At 35.1% G+C, this 12,157-nt stretch overlaps 1 protein-coding gene across 5 annotated transcripts in view; it reads right to left on the reverse strand.

Annotated features, from left to right (window-relative positions):
• LOC115764108 (sodium-coupled monocarboxylate transporter 2) overlaps positions 1 to 2,751 on the reverse strand; it is a 61,271-nt gene extending 58,520 nt beyond the window's left edge. For 2 of the 5 annotated variants that reach the window (XM_030706966.1, XM_030706963.1), the window contains exons 1-2: positions 2,469 to 2,751; positions 353 to 443 (exon numbers count right to left, since the gene is read on the reverse strand). The gene's annotated coding sequence lies outside the window, so the exon portion shown is untranslated. The remainder of the gene's footprint in view (positions 1 to 352; positions 444 to 2,468) is intronic. The other 3 variants (XM_030706967.1, XM_030706964.1, XM_030706965.1) reach the window with 3 other exon arrangements.
• Positions 2,752 to 12,157: the final 9,406 nt, after the last annotated feature.

Here is a 12,157-nt window from a genome sequence, read left to right on the forward strand (position 1 = left end):
TCTATTTCTTTCTTTTTCGTTGTGCACATTTTTCTTTCCTTCGGCGAGGAGCGCCAGCGTCAGGTGGAAGAGGAAAATTAAAAATGCAATTGCGATTAAAATTGCATGACAAACGCATTGCAAAATGTTTCATGCTTAGCAGCAGATGCCGTGAACGAACCCCCCCGCACACACACCCCGCACAGACTAGCACCTCCTCTTTGTCTGCAAGTGCATATATGTGTGTGTGTGTGTGTGTGCTGGATGCCTTGAATAAATTTGCAAGAGTGTCGCATGTTAAATGATTCACCCAAAGCTCTAAGTGAGATTTCCCAATAGTTTCGCCAATGGCACATCATTAATTCACACTTACCTTTAATCAAATTCCAGTTTGAAATTAACACAATTTTGCGTTGACTGCGTCTGGCGGGATGTCAGAGGGAAGAGCCGGAAAGAGAGAATATCTGTTTGTAGATTTTTGTTTTATTTGATTGATCAATTAGCGCACAGCGTATATAAAAATATTTTAAGTCACTTTGTTGTTGATTGTCATCTAAAAATACATTTTCAATTTCACCAGACGCCAAATGGTTGAACAACAAATTTCAACTATTTGCTTCTAATATAGAAAATAATGCAATATTTGTTATTTGTATTTAATTATGCATCGGTCGGTCGGCCGTCTGCTGCCACAGGCTGTGAGCGCAGCTGCGTCAAATGATTTCCTGTGCCAACGGCCGCCACACGCGACACGCCCACTGCCGCCCCCGCGCCGTCTTCTTTGTGACGCCTCACAAATGCAATATGTGATGAACAGCCAGCACAAAGAGCACAAGAAACAAGAGACAAGAAGCGAGCAGCAAAAATCAATCGCAATGACCGCAAATTATGTGACAGCCAGGCGGGTGGGGTGGGGCGGAGTGTGGGGTGGGGGGAGGGGCAACTTAATTATCCCCCCCTGACCACGTGACCAGCTAGTGCTGCGCCAATGCGACCGGCGTCGTTCAGAATTTCGACGTTTTAGTGCGCGTTTTTTGTTTTGATTTCGATTTCGTTTTGTGTTTTATTTTTGTAATTCTTCTTTTCTGTTTATTTCTGTTTTTTTTGTTGTTGTTTTTTTATTTGTTGTACTTTATTTCGCTGCGTATTTGGCTGGTCGCCTGTGCGCGGCTGAATGTCAAATGATTTGCCAGCAAAATGTTTATGCTTTATTTATAATGTCACTAATTAATTTGCTCTATGAATTTTCTGGGCAATTGTGCGGCCAAAAACTGATGCTAATGCGATTGCGGCCCCGCCGCGGCTGCCCGGCTAAACACAAGCGATAATAATTTGCGGAAACAGACGCCCTTAGCAATTGACAGACTTTTTGTTGCCGTGCACAATTATTATTATTAATTAAGCGTGCCGTTTTTAAATAGTCAGGTAAACAAATAAACCCATTTCGCCGCGCAGCCTACTGCCCCACACATAGACCGGGAAATGGTAGAGATCTCGACTGCGTGAACCAGTCGCTGGTTCAATTCGATGGACTACGCTTGATTTGTAAAACAGAATTTATAAATCGCATAATTATGCTAACTTTGTAAGAGCTTCATTTTGTGGTTGTCTTTGGACCCGTTCGAGTTGCTCAGTTGTTGACATATTTAACAAAAAAAAAAAAAAAAGTATCTAAACATAAATTAGTTAATTGATCTGCTTAAAAAATATTTCAAACACGTTTTGCATTGCTAATCAACTGTTCATTATGCTAAATATTAACAAAAAATAATAATGAATTCCGTTTCTTGGGCTTCTTTCACTTATATTTAAGAATTTTTAAAAGATTTGGTATTTCTAGCATATTAAGGCATGACATTTAAATATTTTATATCAAAGGCTTGTCAAAAGTTATTTAGAGATAAAACAACAAAAGTATATTGTGTTAATTTGCATTTTTGAATTTTGTTTTTTTTTTTTGTTTTTCCGACATCCGTCTGTTTGACCCTCGCTCGGGCTTTTAATATAACGATATTTTTAGGAACGTTTTTAGGTATTTTACAAAATTCATCAAAAATTTTCCACGTTTAACAATGTTATTAAAATGAAGATCGACAAAAAAATACTGCATTAATTTGCATTTATGGAAATGTTATCAATTTTTTCTATAAAAAAGTGTGACCCTCGTGTGACAAATTTGTTAGGAGCTAGGCATTTTTATACAAAATTTCCCACTGCAGTTTCTTATGTTGGGCACACATTTTGAAGAAAACACAATTTGTTTTGTTGGCGGCCAAACTTTTCCATGGCTAAGGTGTGGCGACCTTTGGGCGTTCAAAATATTTGTCACGTAGCTTAGACGAGGAGGCCAAATGGTTATTTAGTTCACACTTATGTAATGATTCGATTTGACAGTATTTTAAGCATTGGCAGCGAAAATTATTGTGCTAACAGATCGCGTGCTTCTAATATGCAGCGCTCGCTGCTCGCTTTAACATATGTTAGCTTACATTTGTAATCAATTTTAGAAATCTGTAGAGCAGATGTATTTACATTTTTAGCTGGCACGCGGATTTTTTAAACAGTTTCTGTTTTGTATTTCACTTCTTCGAATATTTAAATGTTTTTTTTTTTTTTTTTTTTTTTTTTTTTTTTTTTTTGTATTTATTTGCTATTTTCACTTTTGTGATCGGAGTGAAGCGCGCTGCGTCTTGCTTCTGCGAGTGCCACGACGGGTTTGTTGTCAGCGGCGTCTGCGGCCGCCTCTTGGGCGGCGTTTCTGTTTCTGGCTCGATCTTGCTCGCGGTCGAATGGGCGTCGTCGTCAGGTGCGGCCAGAGGCCGTTACGTTTGCGTTAACGTTTGTTGTCGTCGTCGTCGGTAGGTTCGCGTCTGACGTTGACGTCGCAGTCAGCGTCGCAGTTGTCAGATTTTATTGTACAATAAATGACTGCACATCTTGGCAAATATGTACAGTGCGATCGGTCTATGAATTAGCTGGCGAGCCGGTTTTTGGGCCAGCTGTAGAAGACGCTTGGCTGGACCTGGACCTGGACTGCGGACCTGTTAATGGGCAGGCGGGCAGCCCACAACTACAGCTGCACTTCGTCCCAGCTCTAGCAATAGGCATGAGCAATAGGCTTAATGGCAATCGGCGGCTGCCCTTTGGACAATTAAGCAAATCGACAGAGTCAAGTGCATGACATGTGCGAGGCGGACTTATATTGGAATTTGTTTGTGTTGCACATTTTTCATTTTATTTTCTTAAGCTACCCATGCAATGTGAGTAGCAGGGGGTATATTCAAGTTGCAGACAAAAGAAAGCAACTGCAACTACTAGAGCGTAAGGTATATGCATATATTCTTTAGCAGGACGACAAGCTAAGAGAATCTAGTCATGTGCAGTTTTGTCTATCAATCAGTCCATTCTGTTCTCCATGTTCTTATGCTAAGTGCCTTATATATTGAGATTTCATCTTCATATTGCAGCTTTATTTTTTAAAACCGAAAGCCTAATGAGTATTTTTTTACAGCCCTAGAAAACCTAAAGCTCAAACGATTCAACGCTTATAAACAGATCTTAATACGAATAAATTGAAACTTGAAGCTTTGCTTGGAGGCTGATGTTTTAAAAACTTTATACAATTGTATTCCTTGTTATTTTTCTAAACACTACCAAAAAGTTTTAGCTTGTTATTCAGCAGTACAGAAAGTATTCTCTAGTTTAGAATAGAAATACATTTAAATATGAATTATATAAAAGTTATATAGATATATATATCTGAAACTCGGCAGCTCGGATAACTTCAAGTCGAGCACTCTCGGCGAAACAATTTAATCTTAAATACAAAATAGCTTGGGTCGGGGAATGTACGGGCGATACCTGTTAATTATTGCGCCTCAGTCAGCTGCTGTGACTTAAAAAAAAAAGGAGTCACTGCAACCACAAATATTTGCCATTAAACGCTTCGTTTTGCCAACCAAGTCGTTGACGTAGCAAAACTTTGCAACTTCTGTGAACAACTTGGCTGGCAACAATTTTCAGTCGGCGCACAAACGAATTGCAAGTGAATGCAAAAAGTTTTTGCATTAAATGCAAAATAGTGTTAAATAATTTCTGCTATTTTACGATCATTTTTCATGCCTTGACGCCTTCTTCTTTCTATGTGTGTGTATAAACGGAAGTGTTCCGTCTCCCCTCCCTCTCCCTACCCCTGCCTGGCTGCCAGTCTGTCTGGCGCACCGCATACTTTATAGCCGGCGCTGGCGGGAACATGAATGGATTGCTTGTGGGCGGGGGTGTGGCGCCTACGCTGGTGAATTAGCACCCAACCGCATGTAGATTTGTTTGATAACAAGCCAAATACACACACACACACACACATGCAAACAAGGAGCCAACAAGTGCTTGTGGTCTAAGGCTTAGTCGTAGCAGTGCAGTTAGATCCTGTCAGGCTGCGAATTTTATGCGAAATGTTTAGTAATTAGTTGCATCCGCCAGAGGAAATTACTTAACAGCGGCCCCGTCGACCGCAGCACCCCAACAGCCCAATTCCAATCCCTTGAGCCAGTGCTGACAGCTCGAAAGAAAGAAAAGCCCACGCGTCGTATGTGTGCTTGTGCATTACTCATACGCAGCGTGAGCTCGCTTTGTTTGGCGCCAAACGTTAAATTAACTAATTAAAAGTTGCACAGCTATTTCTAGTTCGCTCTCTCTCCCTCTCTCCCTCTCTCTCCCTCTCTCTCCCTCTCTCTCCCTCTCTCGCTCTCTCTCTCTCTCTCTCTCTCTCTCTCTCTCTCTCTCTCTCTCTCTGTCTACATAGTTAACCGCGACCCTTGTCAATTATTTGCAGCTACTGTTTTAATTCAGCTAAAATATTTGCACGCACGCACATCAGGCACACTGGAGGCCTGGGGGCTGTCCGGCGCCACGCCCATCTGTCTGTCTGTCTGGCCGCCTGTCCGCTAAATGCATCAGCTTTGGCCAACAACAATTACAATTAACACTGTCTTGCATACGCATTTGCTACTTTTGTCGTTGTCAGCTTTTGTCGAGCACTTCTCAGTGCGGCACACTTTGCGCCTGGGCTGGCATCACACGTGTAATTAGCACCTGGCTGTTTACCTATTGGCTGCCTTGGCAAACTTTGCATGTTGCTCGCGAGCGATTAATAAAGCTGCGCCTTGTGGCAAATTTTATATAATAATTATTTAATTACACTACAAATGTTTTTTTTTTATAACAGAAATAACGCAACCAAGCTTGAAATTACTTTTATTATTTTATCATTATATGGACAAGCTAATGAAATTTTTTATGAATTCAGAATGAAAGCGAAAGGCAACACAAATGAAAATGAATTTAAAGTAAATATGTTTCGCAAAGGTAATTTGATTTAAATTAACCAGAAGCTTATTATCTAAAAGTTGGCAATTCTGTCCAAAATATGCACCAAAAGCACACTTCGTGAATTAGAAGGAAGAGACACCTTGATTAATCGAGAAGGTCAAGGTAACTAGAACTAGAATCAATTAATTAGAAAGTTTGACGTCGAATATAAAAATAAATGAATCTTCCTTTTGGTCTTGTTCTTATAGAAATTGTAGGAAATCACAACGAAATGAAGTTTTCTCTATTTAGCTTTATCTTGTTTCATAGTAAAAATATTTAGTTAAAAAATGTAACTACAATTACTTGCAGATACTTTAATATATGATTGATTATTTGTCATCAAATTAAAAATTATTTGTCAGCAAAAGACTGAGGTCTAAGAGCTACTCTTATATATCTTAATCTAATAATTTATGATTAAATTGTGCTGCTATCATAAGCATTATTATTACTAATATATGCTTATATTTAATATATTTCTAATCATGTAATTCTGGTGCAACTTCTAGTGTTAATGATAAATCTAATTTGAACGTTTATTCATGTGGAATACTGTGCTACGTGTAGAGTAGCTAAACTATCGATTGGACTATCGATAAATCGGTTAATGTCATTCTCTACACTTTTGATTGGTGAGATGCCTTAAAAGCAAAGACATGAACCTTCCAGATATCAGATATGTATATCATATAAATCCTTTTTGATTTAAATATTTTTATGTGGATTAAATAAAGTATATTCCTACTTTATCGACTTAAAAGCCGCGATGCTATCGATACATAACGAACCTATCGAACACATCGACTCTTTAATAATCGATAGTTTAACAGCTCGACATGCTAATTCAGTTTGTTTTGGGAAATCGATAAAGAAAACTCAATATCTGCGATAAATCATTGGGTTTTGAAAAGCCTTTTCTTTTTCATGTGCAACGCATAAAAAGCATAACCAAATGAAGAATGTATATTTTATTTACAAGTACCAATCCTTTATTTTGAAACGGTGGAAAATACATTTTTTAATAGGGATAATTTGTTCTTCAAGATATGTTCTTCAATAACGAGCTTTATCTTTCATATTTGTGTGCATACAACGGAGACTAATTTTCGGCTCGGCGAAGTTTGCTCAAAGCTTTTTTATATTATTTTGAAAATAAATAAAAATAAATCATTTCATTATTAAAACCAAAAGTAAATGTTAAGCTAGAATGTGTCATTTCAATATCATTTTCAAAATGAAAAATACAACTTGAGAGTCTTAGTTAGTTTTTGTGATTTTCAAAAGTTCAGTTCAAAAAAGATATATTGGCACAATCATCATTAATTAATTATAATCTGCGTTATATGCTTAACTTGAAATGTAATTAATAATACAAAAGACCCCAGCACTCGATTGAATGCCAAAGCTTGCACGAATTGTGCTCTGACTCGAATTTAAATGCGTTCTTGTACTCGAATATTCGCGCAGCACAAAAGTATGCTAAGCATTTGTTATTTTCATGCAGCCCCGCTAAGTATGCAATGCGAATGCGACTCACCTACGTTTCCATACAAAATCTTTTGGCCCGCTGACAGCCCTGGCAACAATGGCGTCAGCTGCGAGCCTGGCTGGCTGGCTGGCTGGCTGGCTGCCGCTTAAGGTTCACCGTTATGCCGCGCTTTTGCCCTTCTTACCAGTTTGACGGGCCCGCATTGTGCGAAAAATCAATAGCGACTAGCAAATTTGTTGAGTTTGCGTTTGGGCAGAAAATGGCGCCATTTAGTGGAAGAGCTTCGCTTCAAATTTCGAAGTATTTCACTGGAATTTCTAAATTAAATGTGGTTTTACATATAATTGTATATATATTTGAATATATATTTATGTATAGATTTTTCTTTTGTTTGGAGCGCACACTTTAACTTCACTTTTGCTGCTGGCATTAAACCTAACCTTTGGTTGTCGCGTGTCAGAGCAACAGGGTTGCCAGCCCTTTGCAGGCAAATAAAAAGACGGCGTGTAAAGAATTTAAGAATACCTTTCAGTTTTTTATTACATATTGTATTTTGGTAGTTTTTGTTTTTTTGCTTGTTTTTGTTTGTTTTTGTTTTCTTTCACTTAACGACAATAATTTAAAAACATTGTAATTATGTATTTGTTGTTGTTTTTGTTGTAGGTAGGTTCCATAGTTTGTAGCTTTAGCTATATTGAATGAGTTCAAATGAAGTCTCATGGAATTTGGATTACTTTTTACTGTTTACTGTTTAGTCGTTCTTAGTAGTTAGGCATTTTTAATTTGAAAGAATTTTTATTGTCCTTGAAATGGACACATTTTCGCTTAGCTAATAGTTAATGAATATATTTTGTTATGCCTTAAACAGCTGGCGTTCTTTATATGAATATGTATATGCATATGTATTTGTATATGTTAGTATGTATTTAGTTATATCGTATGGAGATGTCTTAGTATCTACTAGACCTTAGGAAAACCAGCTACATATACAGTACATATGGTATATGTAAGTTATGTTTTGCTCGGATTCGACTGCTGAATATTTGAATGAAAATGCATATCAACAGAACGGAAAGTTTTTTTTTAAATGCGTTTTAGTTTAGTACGTTTGTTGCTGAAGTTTACAAAATATGTTTGGTAGTTTTAGTGTTTTGTGTTGGTTTTTAGTGAGTGATGAGTTTTCTAGTTGCTACATTGTTTACTTTAGTTGAACTATGATATATGAGCATCTAATTGCTAAAAGTTTTTAACTATCGTAGCTTAGGTTACAGCTGGGTCTGCGTCTGGCTTTGGGTACAAGTTGGGATTGTTTACGCTTATTTAATATAGTTTTCTTTTTATTTTTTTTTTACATTTATTTTGAAATACTTTAATTTCTTTCTGGTTTTGTTCGACTTACATGCGAAAATTCAATTCTTTGGTGGCTTCAATTTGCAATTTTTACTTTTGCACAATTTACAATTGTAATTATATATTATATTTAGATTTAAAACTTTGACGTAATTCGATAATAATTTTTTTTTTTAGGTATTTACAGGACTTAGCTGGCTAAAAAGTTTGGTAGCATATGCTTTTATTTGTATTTCTTTAAAGATTTTGTTTTGATTTAAGTATACTTGAGTTTATTTTTTTTTTTTTAAGTTATAAGATGAGACAAATGATTCGAAAATAATGTCGAAGACGTTAAAAAGGGGCTCAGATTTTAACGTTTTTGACCATCCCGATAAATCATAATTGAATGAAATGTTCCATGCGTAACTCATAGCACCATGTTACTTCGTTGTTAGCCATATAAATATGCATAGGTTAGTCTAAATAATATTGTATACAAAAACAAAAGTTCTCTCTATATAACAGCAACAAAAAGAGTAATAACAATTTCAATGGTTAGTTGCGATTAGTTTACGTTAAATTGTTTGTTAACTTTTTTAACTAGATTCTTTATTTTGTTTTTATCATAATACTTAGATATCTAAAATGGTTAATATGCAATTGTGCAGCAAATACTTATATTGTTTAATAACTAATTGGTATAGTTATCGTTATCGTTATCGTTATCGCCTGTGTAGTAATTATATATATATATATTGAATCTTTTGAGGGGGAGAAACCTTTGAAATACATACACTTCTCTATACAATTTAGCACTTAATATACAAAGTCGATTATGCTGCTAAGTATTATCAAAAGAACTAACTTTATTAGCTGTCAGGTTGGGTTGGGATTTTACACGTTTGAGGGAGTTACGGGTAACTAAAGGGTAGTTCATGGGAGTTCTGCGAGTACAATGTAGTGGAAGACTTCCGCTTAAAATGTAGGTAGTTAATTATTTAAACAGATTTTCTTTTCTTTATCGAGTTTGATTTTTGCCACTGCTCGATTTATACATTCTAGTTATTCGTATCTTTTCTGCCGTTTATTGTGTTTACTTAGTTTGATTAATTACTCGTCGTTTAGAATATATTCAACTATAACAGAGACACGCACAATTAGAAGTTAAAAATTTGGTTAAACATTTGATTTGATGCAACTAGAAATTATGCTAATTATATATTAACTACTTATATAAGTAAGTATATACAAAACGTGTACTCTTAGTTAATTTACTGGCTGTTTCACATTAAATCTGAAAAAAATTTCAACTTTTGATATACAATACAAATAATGCATTATGAGTCTAAGATTCATTTAAATTTAAACTACATTTATAAGCAAAAAATGTAATATTCACTATTGAAATACGCGATCAATTATTTATTCTTTGGTTTTTATTTTCTTTGTATTTTGTTTTTGTTTTTTTTTTTTATAATGAAACAATTTCATTTAAGCATTTCAGTCATTTGTTGGTGTCGCTCCTTTCAACTAACTAAATTAATGTCGAGCAATCAAGTATTTTGTTTTTTGTTGGACTTACGGCATTCCATTCATAGCTATGCATAAATAAATAAATAAATAAATATATATATATATATATATATATATATATTTAAAACGTTTTTGCAAACGAACTGAAAAACTGAAAATTCCCATAGCCACTCGAACGTTTAAACTCAAGAGCTGATGCACACAACTTTTCCAATTAATCAATTGAACGCATTTTATGGGCTCGATGCTACTCAGCGTAAATAAATATTTATGCTGTCAGAGAGGGCAGATACACGCATGTTGTCGCACAACACATCGAACATTATTAATTAGTTTAATGGACATTCTAATAGCGACTTTGATAGACTGCCTGCCAGAGATGGCATACGACTGCACTTAAATCATTAACCTTGCTTCAACATGGCATGCCTCACTGCAGATAGACCGGCAAAATGATTTCAATATACGATATCTATACAAACTGTAAACACAATTGCAAAGTGTTGGCCTTTATGGACGGGCGGTGTCAGTGCAATTTGGCTGAAACGAAATCAATTTATTTGCCATTTCGTTGTTAACAAAACGCTAAGCTCCCAACTTAATTATGACTGACAGGTATTTGCAATTAAATCATAAATAAACATGCGGCTTTTGAATAAAAGTTATGTAGATGCGCACATCCAGAAATGTTGTTAAATGTGTGTGTACACTTTTCCATGAAACCAACTAAATTTCAGTTGGAAATGTCACAATTTGTTTAATTATTATATATTATATAATAATTAATTATTATATAATATATAATATATAATATATAATATATAATAATTAATTATATATATATATATATATATATATATATTGAAAAGTTGCTATAATTTGACCTGTTTTAGTGTGAACTACACTTTGAGAATTTGCTTTTTTCTGCTTGTGGCATAAACACACAAGAGTAGACTTTTCTGTTGGTGGCTTTGTCAGTTTTTTTTTCACATTGCTTATAATTCTCAATTAGTTATAGCTTTGAAGAGGATACAAGGGCTTGCTTAAAATTCCTGACACTTCTGTTGCTTATAACTTGTTCGTTGTTATAAACAAAATTAAATATTTAAAATGTACATTTCTATAATATATGCCAGAGCTATTAATGTTGACAGAAATTTGCAGTTACAAATTCCAAATTTTCGATAATTCAATTTGACATGTGAATATTTGCATCTGCGGCAGCCACTGGCCAATACATTTTGTGCGCAAAAAAAAAATGTTTACATTTTTTTCAATAAATAAATTTAGTTATATTTATTGTTTTCGTTCGGGTTGCTAAAACAATTCCATGCTAATTAAGGCACAGAAATCAAATGGGGTTTGCCAAATATTTGCATAAAAACCCGTTTAATTGAATTATAAATAAATGGCTTTGTAGTATTTAACTATTGTTATTGGCTTTTGTTTGTGTGTGTGTGTGTGTTTTTTTTAAATATTTGCGCTGAATTTAATTTATGTTAATTGCACGGCCATCCGCAAATTAAATATGAATAAGTGCAATTGCAATTGTCTGATAACATGTCAAAAATGTATAGAAAAACGGCCAAATGGCCAAAATGCGCATATGGACAACGTGGCGTATGTGTCATCTAGTGTTAAGAGCAAACGTGGCAATGTTTATTATTGCTGTTTCTCTCGTTGTTGTTATTATTGTTGTTTTTATTGTCGCCTAACACTTACAGTTCAAATGAATTTCGATGTGCCAGCGAAAACAAAGTCAGCTGGAGAAATGTGTTGCATCGTTCAACATTCATTCGCCGACTGTGTCGCACCTAAGTGCTCTAGGTGTGCATGTGTGCATGTGTGTGTTTGAGTGTTTTTGAGTGTGTGCATTTTAATGCAACTGTGGCTGCCTCACCATCGATTTCTATTGTTTGCGATTTCATTTTTTGCCCATTGCCATTTTTGTTATTTTCTTTTTATAGCCTGAACCCATTGAAAGTAGCCAAAAAGGGTATAATGTTTTTTTGAGCAAATAAATGTATGTATTAGGCAAATGTATATTGTATGTAAATCTATATATTAACACAGCTCCGACCTTATAGAGTATATATTGTCGAATTGGGGACGACGAACCCCGTCTGTCTGTGCGAACGTGTCGATCTCGAAAACTGCACAAGCTAGAGACTTAAAATTTGAAAGTTAACATTTTTGTGGACATCTCTTTCCATTTCTATAAGAGATGGAGAAGATATATAGAAGAGATGGATTAACTGTATGCAGATTATAAATATTTTATTTATCTGGTAGATTCGTGCATTCCCATGTTTGTTCTTATTGGTTCTATGGACTGAAAATGTTTGTTGAAGATCGAACTTGAAGCAAGTCTAGAATGTTGATCTAGAATGTGTAAATATATATAATATATAGAAAGTATGGAATTTATGTGTGTGTATATGTGTGTGTAAATTT

Source organism: Drosophila novamexicana, unplaced genomic scaffold (genome assembly GCF_003285875.2).
Source record: "Drosophila novamexicana strain 15010-1031.04,08,12 unplaced genomic scaffold, DnovRS2.1 tig00000817-arrow-arrow-pilon, whole genome shotgun sequence".
Taxonomy (NCBI): Eukaryota; Metazoa; Arthropoda; class Insecta; order Diptera; family Drosophilidae; genus Drosophila; species Drosophila novamexicana.